The 23,596-nt window shown below is 40.7% G+C and overlaps 1 long non-coding RNA gene across 1 annotated transcript in view; it reads left to right on the top strand.

Annotated features, from left to right (window-relative positions):
- LOC125084078 (uncharacterized) overlaps positions 1 to 23,596 on the top strand; it is a 59,171-nt gene that overhangs the window by 6,371 nt on the left and 29,204 nt on the right. The window contains exon 2 of the long non-coding RNA XR_007122462.1: positions 2,726 to 2,790. This is a non-coding gene — a long non-coding RNA (uncharacterized LOC125084078). The remainder of the gene's footprint in view (positions 1 to 2,725; positions 2,791 to 23,596) is intronic.

Genomic DNA, 23,596 nt, shown 5'->3' with positions numbered 1-23,596 from the left:
TCGTGATCCTAATCCAACATGGTTTTTATGTTTGTTTTTAAATGATTTATTGAGATGAAATTCACATAACATGGAATTAACCATGTTAACTGAACAAATCAGTGGCTTTTAGTAACATTTACAATGTTGTATAATCATCACCTCTGTCTAGTTTCAAAATGTTTCTATCACTCCAAAGTAAAACCCTGTACCCATTAAGCAGAATCTCCTGTTTTCCTCTTAACCCCAGCTACTGGCAATCGTGAGTCTGCCTGGTCACTATGGAGTTAACTCTTCTGCACATTTTATGCAAATATAGTTATTCATGATGTGACATTGTGTATCTGGCTTCTTTTACTCTGTATACTGTCTTAGAGATATCTTTCCAAAAAAATCCAGCAATCTGGTTTTTTAAAAAAAAATTTAAGGTAAAATTACATAAAATGTGCAGATTTTAAGTATAGAGCTTAAAAATTTTAACAAATGCAAATACTTGCTTACAAAATATTTCTTTCACACCCCCTAGATTTCTTTCTAAAATGAATTTAATTCTGAGCATATTGTTTTTGATGCTATTGTAAATTTCTACTTGCTTATTGTCATTATATAGAAATATCATCACTTAGGAGTACCTTGGTGTCTCATCGGTTAAGCATCTGCTGTGGGCTCAGACCATGATCCCAGAGTCCTGGGATTGAGCCCCACATCAGGCTCCCGATGCTCTGCGGGGAACCTGCTTCTCTCTCTCTCCCTCTGCCTGCCACATCCCTGCTTGTGCTCTCTCTCTGTGTCAAATAAATGAATAAAATCTTTAAAGAAAGAAAAATAATTAAGCATAATTATTTTTATATATCAATCTGATATCCGGTCACCATGGTAAATTCATTTCTTTGTTCTAGTAGATGTTTTTTGTTGTTGTTGTTGTTGTTGTTGTTGTTGTTGTTTTTGATAGCATCCTTAAAATTCTCTAGATAAGGGGCGCCTGGGTGGCTCAGTGGGTTAGGCCGCTGCCTTCGGCTCAGGTCATGATCCCAGGTCCTGGGTTCGAGCCCCACATCGGGCTTTCTGCTCAGCAGGGAGCCTGCTTCCTCCTCTCTCTGCCTGCCTCTCTGCTTACTTGTGATTTCTCTCTGTCAAAAAAAAAAAAATTCTCTAGATAAACAATCATGGTTTCTATAAATAAAAGGAAATGGGACTTCTTTTTGCACTCCGTAGAACTTTTGCTTCTTTTTTTTTTTCTTTTTTTAAATTTATTTGACAGAGAGAGATCACAAGCAGGCAGAGAGGCAGGTAGAGAGAGAGGAGGAAGCAGGTTCCCTGCTGAATAGAGAGCCTGATGCGGGGCTCGATCCCAGGACCCTTCGATCATGACCTGAGCCGAAGGCAGCAGCTTAACCCACTGAGCCACCCAGGCGCCCCTTGCTTCTTTTTCTTGCCTTATTGCTCTGGCTAGGACCATCAGTGCATGAAACTGGAGGAACGAGCATGGCCAGCCTGCCAAAGTAAGTATGGGAATGAAGCCCAAGGTGTTGCCATGATAGTGGCATGAGAGAAACAAAAGGAAGCAGAAAAGGAGAGAGAGGTGGAGGGCTACAGAGTCAGAAATGCCCCCTGATGCCTCTCGTCGGCATAGCCAGAAGACAAACCATTGCGTGAAGGATCCTCCCGCCCCTGCTCTTGTCTTTCTGGGTCTACCCAGACCAAGGGAGGACCTAGATGACTGCATGCCTGAAAGGTTTTTTGAGCAACTGTTAGGTACTTAGTCTCTGCTTCCCACACGTGTTGTTCCTAATTATAAAATCATCATGGACACCATTTAGGAACATTTGCTGCCCAGGAACTGTGATTTATACCCTGTGGTATGTGTTGCAGCTGCGTTTCATAAACTGATTTACCAATGTGATAGAATCAAATCTACACAGAGACTGGCAATTTTTACTGAGCTGGAGATCATCCAGTTTTTTCACTCCTAGGATTTTATTTTCCTTGGGCTTTAAGACATCCTCAAGAAGTTGGGAGTTTACCTGGACTTTTCATGCGCATAATTGATTTTTATTCCTCATGGAGACCCAAGTAAGCAAATCCAATGGCAGTTACTTTTCTAGTTAAGCACCTGAAGCTCAGAAAGACAAATGACTCCCCGCGATCACTCACAGGACAAATAGCCATGCTGGGACTGGATCCTAACTTCACTCTCCAAACCTATATGTTTTCTTCAACCCACCATCTCACAGAGATGAAGCAGAGACCTGGCCACTGCCTCCAGCTTCACAAAACACTAGGAGTTGGGGATTGGATAGGCTCTCAAACAAAATACAGGGGACTGTTACTCTAACGAGGGGTGTGTTGATATCATACAAGATAAACCATACTTTTCAATTGATGAGTACAAATGGGTAAGACTTAGTCACATTTTCACCCCCAACAAAAGAGGAGGGGAATGGTGTTTATGAATTTTGCTGCTTTGGCTGTTTCCAAAGTATAAAAGGAGAAATTAGGGGAAGTATCCAGTCAGAAGAGAGAAAAGACTTTAAGTAATGGGTGGTATGAAAAGTGACCTTGAGAAAAGGAATGGTTGATTGGGTGACAGGAGTCTGATCAAGTCTTCATTTACTGAAGTTCTAAGATATCTTCTTGGGGATGGAAACAATACTGAATGGTCAGCATATGAAATCGTGTGCAGTTTCTCAAATATAACCTGCTTTGCTGACCTCACAACTTTTCTTCATGTTTTCTCTCTTCCTAGATTTCCCTTTCTCTTATGAACCAGTGATAATCGCCTACACATCCATCAAGACCCAGGTAAGACAAGTAAGCCCCAGAGAGTTCTCTGTTCTTAGGCTCCATGAGTCTTCCCTCTGTCTTGTCCATATTTCTAAGAACTGAAGTATAATCTTATCCAAATATATTTAAGCTATTTGTATGTATCTAACCACTTAACTCTACAGTGCTTGAGGCAGAAGACTGTCTTCTTATTCCTTTCTTTACCCCAGGACCTATATAAATGCTAGCACACGGTGTATGGTCAAAGGTCTTTGCAGCAAACAGTGAAAAAACTTGCAACACTGAAAAATTCTTTTACTAAACATACCTTATATAGCTAGGAAAAAACTCATACACATTTGCGTATTGTCTCTAAGTCTACTAATAAGAAATAAACATCAGCATTTAATGAGATTTCTCTGCTTACAGTCATGCTGTGGAAGAGAACATTGCCACTGCTTGTAGAATTTATTGACATCCAAGATTATGTGTTGCTTTTGGAATGCACACCACGAATGAGAAAAAGAATGGCTAGGAAAATGTGAAAATGTGAACATGTTGGTAGAAAAAATTAATCTCTAAAATTATATTTGAATATATTTTTATTTAAATTAATCATAAATCATATAACTAAGTTACACATTCATCTAGATAACAACTTAGATTCAGATATAAATCTTGACTCTAGCACCTGTTTCCTCTGTGAGCTCCTGAGCATTTTTGAACCTTTTGTCTGTTAAATGGAGGCAATGTATATTTTTGGAAAATGGAAGCAACTTGTCATTAAAATGTTTTGATGTAAAGAGGTTAATTACCACCAAATCAATCCGTAAGTTCAACTCATTTCCAATTAAAATTCTAATGGAATTATTTTTAGAATTTGGTGAGATATTTTTAAGTTCATCTAGAAAAGTGTAAGAGATATTAAGAGATAGAAATGTGATTTCAAATTAGGAATAAGAGCAGAGATTATTTACTGCATGGATTGGCACAGTTGGCTAGTCATTTGGAAAGTATGGTAGCTACTCCTATGTGTCAGGCATAGCTCTACATATTTTATACCAATTAACATTTTAAATTTTCACAGGCATTCCATAAGTAGATACTATTATTATCACTATTTTACAGAGGAGGAAATTAGACACAGACAAGCTAAGTAATTCATCCAAGATCATACACGCAGTCAGTAGAGCTGGCACTGGAACCCAAGCAGTCTAGACTCTGGGTTCATGCTACGAACTATTATGTTTTACTGTCTCACAGCCTCATGCCTTGCACCAAAATATATTTCAAATGGATTGAAGTTTAAAAAGTATATTTAAACCCAAAATATTAAAAAAAATCTTTCTATAATTTTGGGATAAGTGAGGCATTTTTAAATGACATTAAAATCAGAAATGAGAAAAAAGGATAGATTTGACTACATAAACATTAAAAATATTTTAGCAAAACCAGCCAAACCAACAATACAAAATATTAAAAATTAAATCAACCAAACAATAGAAAAAAATCCACAGAAAATTAACACCATCAGATGACAAATTGGGACACATGTAAGCAATGTGGTCAAGTATTAATAGATCAACGAATACAGAAAGAGTTCAATGGAGGACTGATGAACTAACTCCTGGTACATCCATGTGCTGGGGACAATCACTGTTTTTAAAGACAATAGTATAGACTGTCCTTTATTGGTGTAGAAATATGCCTGTGCTACGTTAGTTAATGAATAGACAGTTATAAATTTATACTATGACTCTATTTTGTGGGGAAAAAAGCATGTGGGTGAATGCATGAGTGTGTTAATGAATGTATATATAGGAAAGAGCCTGAAGTGGTTAAACCAAAAATATCTCTGCGTAATGTGCTTATACATGATTTTATCTTCTTCTTCTTTTTTTTTTCTTACTTTTATTGATTGTCCGAGTTCCTTACAATATACTGTATTTCTTCAGTTCTGAAGTGGATTAATCTTTGAATTACCTTTTTCCATAAAGTCAGAAGTGGAATATTCCTAGAGCATAATAAATTTACATATTCCTAGATCACAGTAGTTTCTATGATATTTTGTGGAAAGCTTTAGGTTTAGAGAGACTGGCTTATGGTAAAAAGCCAGTGAGACCATATAAATTACTAATTTCTACATCTAAATTGCAGTGCACTGTGCTCTGAGAACATGACCTATATAATTTCTGCTTTGGGGAATTTATCTTGGCTTTATTTTTGCAGCTAAATATATGATTTATACATGCAAATGTTCCATAAGGCCTTGGAATGAAGGCATATTCTCTGTTTCTTCCCCTGAAATCACTATGTATATATTCACTTACTAACCTTATTATTCATATTGTCTATATCCTTGAATAGTGTTTATGTACTTGAATGGCCAAGGCTGGGGTGGTATTTTAGTCTCTTATGGTTGTGTTTCTGACATTTTGCCTGGTATTTCTAATATATAAGCATTTTTATTCTTGAAATCTCGGTGCTTTTGGTCAGTATGCAGAGATATTCTCTGTCCTATTTAATTCTACTTCCTGCATATTCTCTTTTGTCTGAAATTTGTATTGTGAGTCCTAATTCCTTTTTGTTGGGACTTGCTAAATCATAAGTATGCTTTTCCCTGTCTTTGCATGTTTAATCTTTTAAAATAATTTAATACTTTGGGTTTAGAGGTGTCTCTTCCTGTTAGGTTTTCATTTCTGACCATTTATTGCCCCAGTTGATATGTTTGGTCTCATTTCTATGATCTTCTTTCCATCGTGCTTCCACACTTTTTATTTCATCAGAGTTTTATTCTCCAAAGTGGGATGCATAAACCCCAGCTGGTGTACAAGATCATTCACTGGATACTCAGAAGAAAATATTATTTTTTTAAATTTAAAAACAAGAAAGATATGAAGTTTTACTAATATTTAATATTCATTGATACTGGTATTTTGCCCAGGCCCACATGTAAGGCAGACCCACTCTGTATTCCAAGTGAATGAGGTAGAAGAGAATGATTTCTAGAGGTCAGAGTGAATGATAGTGACACTTTTACATATTTTGCTCACTTTTCTTGACTCACTGGAGTTTAAGCATACTCAAACGGATTTAAAGGTTATTCTTTCATTTATATCTAAGGTAATTCATAAAATTGATAAGAACTTTAAAATGATTCCTCAGAAAAAGGGGGGGCAGGTTAAAAGTAATGTCCATTATGCAAACACAAACCAAGAGAACAATAATAACAACTCTCTCCCCTCAATCTTCCCTTCCTCCCCACTGCAAAAAAAAAAAAAAAAAAAAAAGGCTAGGTAATACTTTCCTTTTTCCTGGCAGGAATTCACCATCAGCCACATTATGAGGTAACAGAGAGCATTTTTAAAACGGATGTTTGGAAATGTTTCCTGGTGTTTCCATTGCTATCTGATGTTTGGAAATGTTTCCTGGTGTTTCCATTGCTATCTGATACATTGCTGAAATTGATATAAATGTTACATGTATAAAAAATAATCTCTCATATCAACACACTTTAAAAACTTGAAATAGAGTTTTTATCCTGTTCAAAAGTTTTAGAGGATTTTAAACCTATTTGTCAAAGCATAAAAATGTAACACATACTGATACCTTTTCAAGAACAATTGAAAGTGGAAATTTACTACCACTTTTCAACAATAACAATTACATAATTGGTGGAGGGGATATAATTATTTAGTGTAGCCAATGACATACTTCTCTGCTTTGAATTTGTCTAATCTCTGTGAAGGATCTTAATCAGTTATTAGTCACACAAACCAAGTTTGAAATAAAAATGGACCCAGAATTGCACCTTTAAATTGTTATAGGCAAGATGTGGAACCAAGATTTTCAGAGACATTGGAAGCAGGATTAATCATTCTGCTCTCAATAAAAGTTACTAAGTTAAGGAAAGAAAAAATATATATATTATTAAGAAATATAATAAAGTTTGTTTTAAATTAGTGTTAATTTCAGGTTTATTTTACCTTCTCTATGATTCAGTTACTGTATTTTCTATGATATTTGTGCATATACATGTACATACTATGGTACATGCATTTGTATATAATTAATTAAGAAATCACTGGAGTGGAGATATTGCTCAAAGTTTCACTGATAAAACTAAATAATGCAGTTTTTTATTTGGCCTATATTTTTGCCTTTAGTTTAAAAAATTTGAATATATTTTCTCTCATATTTGATGCTGAGAATTAAGCTGTAATTATTTCCATTACAAAAGAAGTTTAACATACTTGTGTGTATCTTCTCCCTCATATCCTAATTTTTATTGGTAATAATTTTTTACTTTGACCAAATTATTATCATTTTCATAATGTAGCTTCTCTTTTAAGGATTAATTTTAATGCCTATGTTAGGTTTTATTTTTATTTTTTTTTTTTAAAGATTTATTTATTTATTTATTTATTTGACAGAGAGAGATCACAAGTAGACGGAGAGGCAGGCAGAGGGAGAGAGAGAGAGAGGGAAGCAGGCTCCCTGCTGAGCAGAGAGCCCGATGCGGGCCTCGATCCCAGGACCCTGAGATCATGACCTGAGCCGAAGGCAGCGGCTTAACCCACTGAGCCACCCAGGCGCCCTCAAGGTGACTTTCTTATTCGGACTTACGGCTTCTTTTCAGGACCAAGGACCGACCCCCGTTTGGCATGGCCTCCCACTTGAAGTGGCCTTCTACTTCTGTCTTGAGCACTTTCTTCTTGAGGTGGGTCCTGGCTTAAGGAGAAAGCCTCCCAGCAGGACTAGCATTTTGATTGTTGGTTTTTTCCCACCCCAAGATCTCTTTTCTCCCCTGCACATTAGTTGGTCCTGTAGGAATTGTCTTGGTCCCTCTACTTCCTTACCATTCCTTCTCTGTCACCGGGCAATCATCAACTGAGCCAAAATGGTGCCTTGGGTTCATTACCATTAGCCTGTATGAAATATACATCCCTTAATGTGTTGGGCATATGTATGGCATCCTTCCTATTTTCCAAGGCTGATGCTGGTTTTTCCCTAATTTTATATCCATTGGTCATCCCATTGGACTGAGGGTGGAAGGCTGAGTGTTGGACGCCTGCACTTACGTCACCATCAGATGCAGAGGGATTACACAGCCTTACATTGAAATGCTTGTGGAAATTATATGGCCTGTGATATCAGTTTCTTTAAAACACCTTGTAAACTTTTACTTTTGCAGAACTGTCATAAATCTGTTTAATTCAGCAGTTTACACTAAGTACTCCAGTATTCCACTTAGAAACGAGGCGTCTTTCTGCTCCATTGAAACTGTGCACTGTTAAGAATACCACTTGTTGCCGTCTAGTTTCTCCATCTCTGATAATGAAAAATCGTGATAGGCCACTGTGCACCCACGTAGCAGGTAGTTCCCGAAGCTGCTTGGCCATTCTAGAAGAGGAGGCTGCTCGGCTGTTCTAGAAGAGGGGCCAAGCATTGGGGCTCAGGCGTCAGGAGTGGTGCTCCTGACTTCACACTGCTCATGAGCGTAGAGGAGCAGACGGTAATTGAATTAGTGGGACTCGGCTCTGGGATACGAACCATCACTCTTTCTTTCCTCTATCCCGCCGTGCACCTGACCATTCCTCAGTGGCTCTCACACTGACTGCAGGGAAAGCAGGACTGACTGGGTAAGAAGCAGCAGATGAGGTTTCCTTTTTCTTTATTTTTTTTTTCTCTTTGTTTTTTCTTTTCCTCAACCTTCAGCATGGGCTTTTGAGACACCAACACCAGCCTTGAGGGAAACAGGGTGGGAACTTTTATGCCAATGTAGGAAATCTGAGAAGAGCTATCTGTCTCACTTGTGGTTACGGCCTGATTGGGGAGTGGGAGGAGAAGTGACCTTGTGGAGCTGGGGTATGTGAGGTGGAGGGACAGACCTTGGTGTCCTTGAGGCAGGCAGCAGGGTCCACACAGCGGGCCTCTCTGGCTTCTTCAGCCCAAGACCTTGCTGAGCTGTAAGAAGTTCCCTGTGCTCTCTTTTCCATGGCTTGGGACAATTATAAACCCTCTTCCTCCTCCTCAAAAACAGAAAAGAAAAGGGCAAGAAAGGAAAAAAAAAAAAGGTGCGAAGAGTCATGACAATAGGGAAGAGAAAGCCTTTGAATTGGCTTTAGGGTTATGACAGGCAAGGGTGAGACACACTCCCTTTTCACAGACAACTACCATGTGAGATCCTGAGACAGATCTCCAGGTAGATGTTGCTGAGCAGAGGAGATGGTCCTGAGAGGGGCCAGCTGGGTAGGGCCCCACTAAGCAGTCTGACACCTGAAACCCATGTAGTTTCAGGTGAGGCCAGCGACAGGGTGTCTAATAACACGGGTAGACTGGCGGTGGTCGTGGGGTTTTCGTAATACAGATTTTGAACTCAGTGTGAAGATACCATCCAGTAAGACTCCCGTTTGTATTTATATGGAAAGCTTTTTTGAAGGCGTATGAACCACATCAGGTACAACCACATATTCAGTAAAAACCATCCTTAGTTAAAAAAATAATTACATAAAATCATGATCATCCTGGAAAACCCTAATGCCCAAGCACGGATTAGGGAAAAGAGGATGAACATCCTAAAATTAAGCATGAAATATCCATCATATATGTGACATATAAACATATTTATCCTTATAGGAAACTTATCATGGTTTGTGGGATCATGGGAGGGTTTTCTTTCTCATCTTTCAAGTTTCAAATAATGAATGTGTATTTTATTTACTTTATTTTATTGTGTTTAGAAAAAAATGTGATGATTATTCTTTTGAAAATAGGAAATTAAGGATATGCTCTTTTTTAAAAAAGATTTTTATTTATTTATTTGACAGAGAGAGATCACAAGTAGGCAGATAGGCAGGCAGAGAGAGAGGAGGAAGCAGGTTCCCTGCTGAGCAGAGAGCCTGATGCGGGGCTCAATCCCAGGACCCTGAGATCATGACCTGAGCTGAAGGCAGCGGCTTAACCTGCTGAGCCACCCAGGCGCCCAGGATATGTTCTCATGAACAAAATGTTTTCTCTATAAATTATCTTGGTTTATCTATCAAAATAACAACTAAGATGAATGCCTGAAATTAAGATTGTTTTAAAAATTATTTTGCTGTTTTGTTTTGAGGGGGAGATTGTTTTGTTTTGTCCAGCCCATTTTGAAACTATAAATCTGCCTCAAAAATTGGGCATTTTCATCATGACTAATGGCTTCTAAATACTACTGCTTTGAAAAAAGAAAAAAAAAGTGGTTCTTTGTTCTTGAAACCAAAGACAAAGTATCATATGGCTCCGTTTCCTCTACTTACTTCATTCAGTTTGACTTATTTTGACATCTATTCCATGTCCTGTTTCCGTAATCTGCTTGACATTGATCTCAACATTTCATTACGAATTCATAGTGGAAAGAAATTACTCTGAACATTTGTACCTTGTTCTTACAGTAAATGAAGTGTCATTTACATTTTATATCTTTTCTTGCTGAACTGTAACCCTTGGAAGACTTTGGTACTTTTCCATTATTAGCTCAAAAATATTTATTATCATTTTCCCTCTTGATTTATGCTGAGACCTCAATGATGGAGCCATGATTCTCAGGATCATTATATAAAATTGCATAAGTGATCCCTGAACAACAACAACAAAAATTCTTAAAATTTCTTGACAACAAACTGAAGAAGGAGTTGGATTCTTAACATTTCCTTTCGTGAAAGGGCTCTCTTACTAGAATGGCACAGTTTTGTCTACTGTGGTTTGAAATTCTGGGTGTGAAAACGTACAAATTTACATTCTAGAAATGACATTTTAGAAAAGAAAGAACACCAGCTTTAGAAAGGACAGACCTGAGTTCTCGTTCAGCACTCAGATAATTACTTGCTGTGCATTCTCAGGCAAGTTATCTCTCTTCTCTGAGTCTCTATTTTCTCATCTTCAAGTGAGATTAAAATGACAGCAGCAACAACAGAAGTTGTCTTTCCAGATTGTTCTGAGGATGAGAAATACACCCTGTGCCTTAGATGCAGTAAATGCTCGGTAAATGATGGTAACCGTGTGTTCAGGTCTGTGCTTTCTGCTCTGTCCATTTCCATGTTGGTGGAATGGCTGGCACATACCGAATGAATTACCAACTGTGGCTCTGAGTTTTGGAACTGAGGAATGCACAGTTTGGAAACTAGGAGCTCTTATCTGCAACAGTAGCTTTTGAAAAATCAGTTGAGAGTGTTCAGTCCTCCATTTGTGGAGATGAAGTCTAACAGCAGCCCTAAGTGACATCGGAACTACTCGGAAGTACAATCCAAATCAGGAGTATGGCTAATCATGTTAACTGTGAGACTCATTGTTCCCATTCATTCATTCATTCATTTTATGTTCAATAACCGTACTTACCAAGTACCTGGATACAGAGGAAAAAGGACAGGCAAGGCCCCTTGTTGCAAGCAAATGGTTTTTCAGTAGGGAGAGAGTTAAGGAAAAAAAAAAAAAGAGAAGTACACAAATTAAAATAATTGGAGCTTGTTGGAAAAGTTGGGGACTCAGTTGGATAGTAACAGAAGACGTATTGAGAAAGAGGGGTCCTACTCCTAGAAGGCCTGGGGCTAGGGCTGACATTTAAGCTTCAATGAGAAGTGGCAACTTTTGCAGAGAATGGGGGCAAGACTGGTCCAGGAAGCCAGAAAAGCCTGCGCAAAGCCCTCGGTCTAGGAACATGGGACATCTGGTGAATATCCAGGTTGTTGTCAGGGCCATGGCAAGTCTTTCTTCTCTCATCCCACTTGCTGAATAAGAACGGATGTGTGGGACTTGTGATACTTTGAGACCCTTGTTAGCTGTGTATTAAAATATCCTGGAATAGGAGAGTCTGGAAGATTTTATACAGGTGGGCATAATTTCTAGTAAGATAGGTTTACAGGTCACTAAATAAAAGCTATCCAGGGGCACCTGGGTGGCTCAGTGGCTTAAGCCTCTGCCTTCGGCTCAGGTCATGATCTCAGGGTCCGGGGATCGAGCCCCGCATTGGGCTCTCTGCTTAGCGGGGAGCCTGCTTCCTCCTCTCTCTCTGCCTGCCTCTCCACCTACTGTGATCTCTGTCTGTCAAATAAATAAATAAAATTTAAAAAAATAAAAAAAAAAGCTATCCAACCGTCTTGTTTGTTATTACAAATAATAATGATAATAATACCTCCATTTCTGTTTGGTACACTTGTACTTCACAAAGAGCCTACTAAATATTAGAATGTTGCTATTTCTTGGCTTTGCAAAAACTATTTTGAGTACTAATATTGGTTTTCCACTATGGTAGATGAGGCTTTACCCCTATCGGCATTGCTCATCTCCCCATTCTCTCCATTTAACTATGTGACCCTGTATAGATGATTTATAGCTGGGCATTCAGTATCATATGATTCCTTTTCTCACACAATATTTCATTGCCCTTGGAGTAAATCTTGTTTTTGTCCCTTACTTAGGTTTCTACGCCTTCATCCATTCATCTCTACATTTACTCCCAGTTGTGTAAATTTAAAACATATTAGATATTTTATAAATTTCATCTCCTTGAAGAACTTTCTTCTGAATTCTTTTAATCTGCTCCAACCTGGAACAGTGTGGAGGACATGGAGATGTGTGGGCCAGGAGCCCCTTCCAAGGGGAGAACTTTTTTCTTCCAGTTGCTGTCAGCACCTCACCTTCTACCTCACCTGCAGAGAGCTGTCCCTCCCAAGGGCATGGCCTTCCCAAGGTGGCCTGTATCCCATGATTGATGATGGAGAGAGTACAAGGGTCACTTCTGCCCACTGGGGGACAACTCAAAAGTGCTGTGGTATTGCAGAGCTCCCTGGGGAGGTGTTACTTTAGCCGAATCACAATGCAATTTTTCCACCTGCTCAATCTTGCCTCTTCCCTCTCTTTTCTTCCCATATTCTGAGAATTACTATTCTCTAATAAAGACTCTGCATGCCAAACTCCTCAGCATCTGCTTCTGGAGAACCAACTAAAACAAGTTACTCTCTAGGGTTTCTGCATAGGAGTTTTCTTGTATTGTCCTCTCACTATCATCCTGGAGATTCCCTTTGATACATTGTTACACCATAGTCTCTATTTTCCAGATCTTAAGCCTTCTTCTCTTTGCTTTCCTCTCTTGTTTTGATGGAGCACATCCACTAGTAGTTTCTCAAGAAGAGATACAGGAGAAAATGATTTTTTTAAACCCATCTATTTGAAAATGTCTTTATTCCTATCAAATTTAATTAAGAGCTTAGTTGGGCACAGCCTTCTGGGTAGGAAGTAATTTCCCTTGGAATTTGGAAGGCGTTGCTCAATTTTATTTTGGTTCCATGATTTGTGTTAGGAACTATGATGCCAGTATAATTTTTAAGCCTTTATATGCAAGCTGTATTTCTTCTCTGTAAATCTGTAGGATCCTGTTTACTCTCATTGTTTTGAAATTATATCTTTCTCCAAATTAGGAGAAATGTATTACTAGTCGTCCAGTTACTCTTCACCTTCCCACAGTTTCTTGCTCTTATCTCCTCTGTCTTCTTTATCCTTGTGTATTTATGCTTTAAAGCAAACAAACAGGCGGACAGGCAAACAAACAATAATAACACATTATAGTGCCTGATGGCACTGAAGTACACCTTTGGGGACAAGGGAACAGTTGATTAAAGATGTGTGTTCAGTCTCACATTTTTAAGCAGAGGTTGGATTTAGTTTTTGTTTTTGTTTTTGTTTTTGTTTTTCAAGGAAAAGTTTATCTGGTAAAACTGCTATATCTTTTTTCCCTTTCCTCTTCCCTTTCTAATGTGTTTCTTTGGGTTCTTTCCCACTAACACTAATTGCATACCTGTACTCTGTGACAATTTGTACCTATAAAGTCATTATTTTGGTGCCTTTGACTCTACCTGTCCATAGCCAGGATAGAGATCGCTCTGGTCTCTTCTGATTCCAGTCCTGCGTAGACGATGCTAAGAGTGAACAAGTGGCTGTTTATACGGAGGAGGATTCATAATTGTGCATTATAGTTAAGTTGGGTCACCTGTGGATCTCCTTAGGCCTCGACCTCAGGAATGTCTCTTTTCAGTAAGTGTAGAGAGCTGCAGGTTTCTTTAGGAATTAGAGTTAGTGTAATAGGTCCTTAAGTATACTATTGAAACTTCTTTAATTGTGGAATTACTTTTTTGCTGGGATGACTGACATGGTGCAAACAGCACCCCTTGGCTGAAACTAACGAATAACTAGTCCTGAAACAGAAGAGAGAAAGTGGATCCCAATGAATCAGTTCCTGAGTTCTTTACATCCTTTGGGATTAGATATGATCTAAATATGCGATACATTATATGCTATTATGTGCTAAATAATGTTAATTCATAGACCATAATTCTTATCAGCATTAATTAGTTGGGAAAGTGAGAAATAAAATTAAAGGCTCTCACCTTCTTGTTCTATGTGTTCTAGTGAAGAGAGCCCTAGGCAAACAGATACCCCAACCCAATGTTTTAAAAAATTTCAGCCACTGTGCTTAAATAGCTTTATGACTTAGGGTAAGTTACTTTGTCTCTCTAAGATATATGTTCCTTATTTGTAATTTGGAGAAGATATTAATTTCTTCATAAGGTTGTTGTTAAAAAAAACTGTGGGCACGCACGTGTTATATATGGTAGATATTCTCTTAATGGTAGTTTTCTTCCCTTGGGTCATCTGAGTTTGACCAAGAACATTGTCATTTTTATGTGCGATAAAATTTGGAGGCCAAACTATTACTACTCTTTTGAAAAATTGACAAGATAAGGAGATGTCATCTATATTAACCAAACTGTGAATTCAGATGGGCCTTAAGCCCCTCCATACACCTTCGATCCTCAAATGAAGGCCAGTCAATTTAAGGTGGCATGAGGGCCTCAGAATCAAGGAAGATTTCATAGCTGGAGTTAACTGCAGTGAAGAAAATGGGGGTCTGTAAATAAGAACTGACAGCTAAAGCAAAGATTAATCTTAATGGCATGCATTAACAATATGCAATTTGAGATTGGCAGTGGAGAATTCTCCCTGAGAACTGGCATTCGGCAGTATGGGTCTTGACATGGGAATTCACATGGGCATGCACATTCATTCAATATACCTTTTCTGTCCTGAAGACATTAGCATACCCAGAGACCCACAAGATCAGGGAAAGTGGCCTATTTATTCACATCAAATCATCATATGTACAGACTGTTTCCATTTAATATAATTGTCATTCAGCAGTAAAGACTCACTTGGTATAACTTAGAAGTGACAAGGAAATTGGATGGAGCTTCACATGGTTGACTCTAGAAAAACAATGAAGCAGTGACTACAAAACTTGAAATTAAACCCTGATGTCTATGAAGATTTTGGCGGGGGCGGTGGTGTCCACATAAAAAAGTGATGGCAGAATGGAACCCACTAAGGTTATTGGGAGCTTTCACTGGACTTGTTTCATAGGATCCTTGTCTTGGGTCAGATTCTGGACTGAAGGATGATGTCACTGTGACCACCAGCTCCTCTTCATGATTGTGGTTGGTGAAGGGCCAAAGGGCAGAGGAACCGTGAAGTGCCTGCTTCAGGGTGTTCCAACTATTGTTGACTTCTGGACCAGTCAGGCAAACATAACTTTTTTTTTTTTAATGCCTCATTTGAGTTGATCTGGTTACAACTACTCTTGTCTCTCCTGATGAGAAACTTATAAAAATTCGTGGAAGTTATCTGAAAACCTTAGGAAAGGGAATACATAAAAATAGTACAATTTTTACATTTCAAAGGTACATTCAAGTTATAAACTGATAAAAAGCTTATTCTATTAACTATACTTTCTTAACAGCTAAAAGATAAATATCTTTTCTAAGTTTATATTTCCTAAGAAAATGCATTTCCCCGTATATTAAAAGTGCTCTTCTATTCTTCTGTTAAATAATAGGTTTTGTTGCATAGAAGATTATATTTTCTGATACTACATATCCTGTATTCAGAATGTCTTTACAGAAAGTGCACATAGGTGATATGGTTATTGACTAATCAGGTATTTCCCATTTGGGCATTATCCCAAGAGTCAAAGGGGAGGTGGGATGATTGTTGTGGAAGGCAGGGAAGGTTCACCTGTGGACTTAGGACAAGATTTGAGAAACTGGTGCAAGTCCCAATGGGTAACTGTACATTGAATCATTAGCACATATTGCAAGTGTACCTGGGGTATTGCAATAGCACAAGGACGTTTTTCACTTTAAAATGCCCTCACATTTGCGAGCTTTTGTAACCACTTTTGTGCTCTGAATTTTCAAACACAATCTGTCTGCTATCTTGTCTGGCACAGACTGTCACAAACAGGAGAGAGGGCTACGGACCGTCTCCACAGTCTAGATCCCTCAAGCTCATCGAGGCTCTGGCATGTGGTCAAGACCATGCAGCTGATTAGAGATCGAGCCGGGTTAAAAACCCAAACTGGTCTGATTTCAAAGCCCAAACTCTTTTTACTGAGAAAAGCAACTGCCACGTTGCTTTTCTTTCTTTCTTTTAAAATATTTTATTTGTTTATTTGACAGACAGAGATCACAAGTAGGTAGAGAGGCAGGCAGAGAGAGAGAGAGAGAGAGAGAGAGAGAGGAGGAAGCAGGCTCCCCGCTGAGCAGAGAGCCCGATGTGGGGCTCGATCCCAAGACCCCGAGATCATGACCTGAGCTAAAGGCAGAGGCTTAACCCCCTGAGCCACCCAGGCACCCCGCCCCCCACGTTGCTTTTCAGTGGAGCAGCTTTGCTTTCTCATACCAGACTTTCAAAGATCCAGTTCCCATGTGGACATGGAAGTATCTGTGTGCACAGGGACGTGGGACTATGTTTGCATATGTTGGTCTGCACCTCGGGAGTCAGCCACTTAATACAATGCAAGAGACAGGGTTACATGGCTTCCTGCAGGGAACAGGAAAAGTGAATGGTCCCAAGCTAGCAAGGAGGCTTTGGAACAGCACGCGCGTTCTGCCTAGGGAGTCAGGAGCTCTCATTTCTCACAGCAGGCCAGCCGTCAACCTTCCCTGTGTCCTGGGGGGACGTCCCTACCCTACCCTGCCCTCAGTTCTTTCATTTGTAGGATGAAAAGGAGAAAGGTAACCTCCAAACACACGGGGTTTCTGCACTGGCTTCCTGATCCAGATGTGGACAACAGCCAGACTGCGGAACAAAATCGGACCCGAGGCTTCATTGTTATCACTGGCTGCGTTTCATGAGCAACTAATTTAACTTAATCTGTTTTAAAGGAATCCATTTTCCACTGAAATTATATTGATGAAGAAATCACAATAAATATTTTTTCACTTACTTTGCCTAGAGGCAAGTGGTGCTGGAAACCTTATTTTCTGACTCCTTAACATCGTACTGATTTTATTGTCGAAAAAGAACAATGGGAATATGTACACAGAAAAATTACCGAAACTTTCTTCACAAATCAAAAATATTATGAAATAGCCACAGGAGAAACCGTGTTAAGTCAAATGGGCCCCCAGGACAAACCATTAATTTTATATACATCATTCAGCATAGAATTCTTTTTCTTTTTTCCCACCATAGAATTCTTAATGAGACTTTAAAGGCGACTTACTGAGGAATATACTGTACTTTACAGGCAAAACCAGCTCAGAAGTAGCATATTAAACAAATTGAGACACAACAGGCCAGACATCACTAGAGCTCATTGGTACTACCACTGAGGGTGCTGCTAAGGAAATTTCCGTAGGTTTCTGACTCTCGGGGGATGTGCCAAGATTGAGGAGCCTGCCCTGGGGCAACCCTCAACTTCCGAGGCCATGGTGATGAAGGGGCAGGGGAGCTTGCTGGAGCCCGCTCTGTGGCCCCTCCAGCCATGGGGGACTCTTAGGGACCCTGTACAGCTGTCTTCATGTTGAATTGTAGAAAAAAAGGAATAATGTAGAGATATGATTTTTTTAAAAAGATATTATATATCTATTTGACACAGAGAGAGCAAGGGAGAGAGACCAAGAGCAAGCACAAGCAGGGGGAATGGCAAGCAGGAGAGAAGCAGGCTCCCTGCTGAGCAGGAAGCCTTATGGGGGGCTCCATCCCAGGACCCTGGGATCATGACCTGAGCCAAAGGCAGATGCTTAACCCACTGAGCCACCCAGGCACCCCCTATACATACGATTTTTGTCCTAAATTATCTGAGATTAAAAAGGTTGCTCAACACTGACAGAGAGGAACAGAAAATGTTGAATCCAAGTGTTTGATATAGCTAGAAAGAAGTTCTGGAGCCATGAAGTTTTATAACCATAGGAAATGGATAAAGTATGCATGTGTGTGACTTTCTGACTTCCATAATGAGGGAAAAATCAGGGAGGGGATGGAGGCAGAGCGGGGCCAAGTAGATAGTCAATTTCTTGTCATTATTAGGTCTTGGTAAAGAAGCCAGAAAAATGAAAGCTTCGGTTAGGAACGGAGAGATTGAGAGTGAGCCCAAGACCACGACCACCACCATCAGTCAGTCAATCATTCAGTCGGAAGAATGATAACAAAAATAGCCTCTTTGTATCTTTTTAGACACACAGCATTGCCCTAAGATGGACACACACACACACACACACACACACACACAAAAAGCGTTCAGGAAGATGGTCTTGACTTGCATCCTCTTCCCATTATGCCTGCATACAAAGGGGACTTTTCATCTGATAAATAAAATCTAAATTTGATGGAGTTCCTCTGCATTGTGCAACTATTGCCCTAGAGCACTCTGCAAGGGGAGAGAGTCCCTGGTCTTATGACCGCTGCGTGGAAGTGTGTGGTAGTGAGAACCGGGGCCCTGCGGTTTGATCCCCAGGATGTTCAGGGAGAAAACTGCTCGGGTTCTTCAGGCAGTCTCTCCCTCCTGGTTCAGAAAAAGCCGTTCTCTGTCAGAGTCCTTATGTGTCAGATGAGAGGTCACTGGTATTATCTACCTCATCTGTCCTAAAGGGATTTTAGGGGGGTAAAGGCAGACCAAGGGTGACGGGCAACCCACAGAACGCCTGCTTTTCAGTACTTAAGCCAAAGAAACAGTTCTGTCGAAATATGACGGAGGCGAGAATTGCTGAACTCGGGCAGCCCATTTCAAGGAAACAGAAAAAGAAGTGAGTTTGCATCCCATCTGATAAAACGGATAGATTGAGGCCAAACTCCAGGGAAGAGCAATGGGCCATCCCCCATGACCCATCACATCTTTCCCTGGGCTGCTTCCTCCCTTCTTGGAAGTCTAACGCTCCAGACAGATTGAGTTTTTGTCCACACAATGGAATTTCTTCATATCGTGAGCCAGCCTGGCAGCTCCTTCTCCCACATGGAATCCAGGGAGATGGCTTGGACTGGTTTCTGGAGGACCAGGCTCTTCCTCCAGTGGCCACGGCCGTGCCCAACAGTCACGTTGTTGTTGGCCTTTGTCAGCCAGTCTCACCGGGTGCTCGGTCTTGGTGAGCCTGCAAACCGCCAAGCCACTGCAACATGGAAGTCACCATCCCTTTTGGAGAATGTGGGCTTGAGACAAAGACTCCCCAGGTTTATTGGTTAACTCCTCCCGACTGTGCAGAAGCACGGGTGGGGATCTCCTTTTCCAGGGAGTCCGCCCCAGCGTGGAAGCGTACCGAAGAACTTCGTGCCAGTGGGAGTAGTTCAGTCCTCCCAGAGCAGCCATCCCTCTCCTCTGTCAGAGAGAGATGTGAGAAACACAGTCGGGCTGCTTGATGATGGTGAGATGGTTCCCTTTGGACACCTAAGAAGTGCTTCTCTGTATCTTAAGGCAAAGCTCTGTGAAGGCGTTGTGGTTTTTATGCGGACACTGTTGACCCAGTTGGGATGTTTTGGGTCTAAGCTCCTTGTGTGTATCAGTGTTGAAGTTCCAAACAATGGGAGAGAGCAAAGCTGTTTTGGAGGCCTGAACATCTTTACTGGAAAATGTGCCACCCTTGGTAATTGTGCAGTTGACTGCGTATTTATTTTTTCTCCAGCTACCATTGGTTCCTCTAGCTTCCATCAGCTTTAAGAAACCATAATCATGGGGCGCCTGGGTGATTCAGGCATTGGGTGTCTGCCTTCAACTCAGGTCATGATCCCAGAGTCCTGGGATCAAGCCCCGCATTGGGCTCCCTACTCAGCGGGAAGCCTGCTTTTCCCTCTTCCACTTCCTCTGCTTGTGTTCCCTCTCTTGCTGTGTTTCTCTCTGGGAAAAAAAAAAATACCATAATCATAAAAGCCCCTGGCGTGGGCAGATGAGTGGAAGAAAACGCATGTGGTAAGGACAGCTTGTTTGGGTTTCCAGCCAGCTCTCAGAAGAGCTCTTCCATGTCTCCCAGTCCATTGGGCAGGCACAGGGCAAGTGTTTCCCAACCTCAGTCTCCTCATGTGTAAAACGGGAGCGATACGAATAACTTGTGGGAAAGCAGGTGCATGCTGGGCTGTTCTGAGAGTCAAACAGGGGGTGATGTGTTTAACTTCCCAGAGCAGCATCTGGTTAATTCCATCCTCTCCTCTGTCTATTTTTGAATTAGAACCAATCTGGATACACTGTAGAATCGATCTCTAGATCCACAGTCTTCTAATCCTCTCTTCTCTTGGGGAAAACAAGAAAAGTGTAGACTTTTTTCTCCCATAAAATGGCAGCTCTTTATGACAAGGTCTGACTGAGCTCTCCAACCTGATCCCCATCTCACTGTCCCCTCTGACCCACCGCTCTTGCCCTGAACACCGCTGTATTAATCGTACCTTCTCCTGGGCCCCCCCGACTGCTGTATTAATCGTACCTTCTCCTGGGCTCCCCCTGACCGCTGCACTGTATACCATGTGAGTCACCGTGTACTCTGATGAGTCATGTCTACGTCCCTCCCAGGCTGTGAATGTCTTAAGGGGAGAGACCACGTCTTATTTGTATTTGATAGCTAGTACCCACTAGGTAACCAGTAGACTTTTAGTTAATAAAGCATTAAGCCAGACTCCGGGGGTTTGTAAAGATGGCCTGAATATTTTGGAGGGATCCTTTTGGTTTCTTTGAAGATTTCCCACCAAATAAATACATATGATTTCATTTTAAGAAGAAGGATAATTGATTTTTCTCTGTGAACAAGGAAGACGCTTCCTCTTTTTTTTTTTTCTTCTTCTCCCCTTAACTGATGTGTGTTGAAGGACATAAATTACACAGGAAACAGGACACAAAGACATAAACCTGCTTAATCCAATTATATGTTTCAATACCAGACAGTCCCAAGAGAGGAGAGGGTGAAACACAGGATGGAGACCACTGCAGGGGAGCTAGGGAACTGTGCTCTTCACTTTTTATTTTTCTTGCAAAGAGAGAGAAGCCAGGAGAGAAGAAGGAAATCTAGCAGTTGCCATAGGAAGTGAGAATCAGTGTTTAGTCTTTAGAATGTTAAACAGTGGATACATAGATGATTTTCTGAAGACAAATGAAAAGAAGCAAAGAAAAAAAAAGACACACATAAACAAAACAAAACAAAGAAACTGAAATGAGGAATACAAGAACCAGGCCCTTGAGAGGAAAGGCAGTGTAATTATAGCCACTGGAGAAAAGTCAGGTTCGATGTCGTGTTGCAGATGGTGCACAACTTCTCGTTCTCGGGAGCAAAGGCCTAAAGAAGGCCCCTGGGGCAGAGGAGACAGAGAGACCCTGGAGACACCGATAGTTAATGAACCAAGCACTTGAACTTCACATACTACACCTTATTTAGCCTTGACTACAACTCTGTAAAGCAAGTCTGTTGTTTCCATTTGCAGATAAACTGACATTCAAATACAAACTATTTCCAAGTCAAGGTTTTTTGTTTAGCTGGTTAATGGTACAGGTGAGATTTGAACCCATGTCTGCCTGAGTCACCTTCAGCATCTCCTGTGCTCCATGCTCCTTCCACAATGGGATGCCATTCGTAAGACCCCTCTTCCCTTGGTTCCGGGCTCTAGGCTACTTGCAGTGTTGGATTTGAACTCCAGGGCAGGGCCTCACAGTTCCTTTTATTGTGTTATTCCTAATGAAATGTCCACTACTTACACTTGTAGTAAAACCTCTCTCGTGCAAACAGCCTGTCCCCTCTTTCCTGCACTAAACTCTTTGAGTGTTTATCTGGGACCCAGAGTGATGGGGTGATCATCACCTGAGACCTTGCCTGTCACCATGGGAGGGGACAGAGAGTGGCCTGGAAAGTCTCAGACAAGCAATTAACAAACTCCAGCTGGAAGTGACACCACTTACTACTGATTCGCAAGAGCCAGACAAGTGGAAGGCTGATCATAGGAGATATCCAGTGAGTGTATCAATGACTCCTGCCATATTTGTTGTCTTTAACATATGAGATGTTCTATATCCTTACCATGTTTATGATCTGTCCCCCGTCTAGAATGTTTGTTCCATGAGCATAGAGGTCTTTGTCTGTTTCATTCACAGCTGTATCTTCAGTACCCAGAAGAGTGCTTGGCAAAAGCGCTCAACGCACCTCCTGAAAGAGTGAAAAATATTGTTAATTCTTCCTTCATTGGCTCAGGGGTCTTGGGCAAGTGTTTTATATTCTCTGAGCCTCTGCATTTCCTTTTAGAAAATGAGGAAAGTGGGATAATCTCTTATAGGATCATGGTGGGAATTAATGAGATGAGCAGACGAAGGGACTCTTGTGAGGCCTTGCTCATGGAAAGCTCTGGATGAATATTGGTTTCTTTTCACCTCCAGAGGCCAAACTAGCCCTCTGACTTTTTTTTTTTTAAAGATTTTATTTATTTATTTGACACAGAGAGATCACAAGCAGGCAGGGAGGCAGGCAGAGAGAGGGGGTGGGGGAAAGCAGGCTCCCTGCCAAGCAGAGAGTGGATGCCGGGCTTGATCCCAGGACCCTGAGATCATGACCCAAGCCGAAGGCAGAGGCTTAACCCGCTGAGCCACCCAGGCACCCCAGCCCTCTGACTTAATGCAATTCTTAAGCGAGTCTAAATGGAAAGACTAGAGCGACTGCACAGTTTTAAATACATTCTCTAACTCTTCTGTTCTTTCCCAGCATGCAGAATCAGACCGATGTTCCTCTTGAAAATGTTTTCCCTGCAATAGTTGGAAAACTCTTAAATGGAGCCCGCTCTGTAATGTAGGGTGGGAGTAAAGCAGAGTACCGCCACTGGCCAAGCCTTTCAAACAGCATAACAAATGATGTGTGCGCACGACTGGGGAAAATGCACACATTCTCCCTGGGTCTGGCGAACTCATGTTTGGCCCCCAGGTGCACTTGACCTGTTAACAACATTTAGACAGATTTATCAGCTGTAAAATTTGCGCCATGCAAAGAAGAAAAAAAAAAAAAAAGAAAGAAATGCTTTTTTTTTTCTCTTTCTAAATGTATAGCAGAAAGATTTGCCGGCAACAGAGCAAATCAAACAAATTAAGTAAAAGGATTGATTCTCTCTGCCCCTCAGTGGCCTGATTGAGGCACATGGACTCCAGGCGTCAAATTCACAGAAAACTGGGGAGTTCTTGGGGGACAGTGTGGGTATGGGGTGAGAACTTCAGTTAGGGCTGACAAACTCTAGTTTTAAGAGCCTGAGCTGAGTACGAAAGGGAAAGTGCGTCCTTAATTAACACCACAAGAAAGAGGGAAAAAAAGAAAGAAGGCACATACCAAAAATTAAAAAGAAAAGAAAAAAAAAAGGCACATAAAACTTCCCAGAACTTTGTGTGGTTCTCTATGTATTTTATGAGATCATCTGCTTGGAAATGTGTTGTTTGAAAAACTAGACGGAATTAGTTTTAAAAAGACCCAGATCAAACTGATTGCAACAAGACTACCATAAGCCTGATATTATGAAACATCTTTCGTGATATGGGGGAACGAGC

The sequence above is a fragment of the Lutra lutra genome, chromosome 13 (assembly GCF_902655055.1).
Source record: "Lutra lutra chromosome 13, mLutLut1.2, whole genome shotgun sequence".
Classification (NCBI taxonomy): Eukaryota; Metazoa; Chordata; class Mammalia; order Carnivora; family Mustelidae; genus Lutra; species Lutra lutra.
This window is presented reverse-complemented; position numbering and strand designations above follow the sequence as displayed.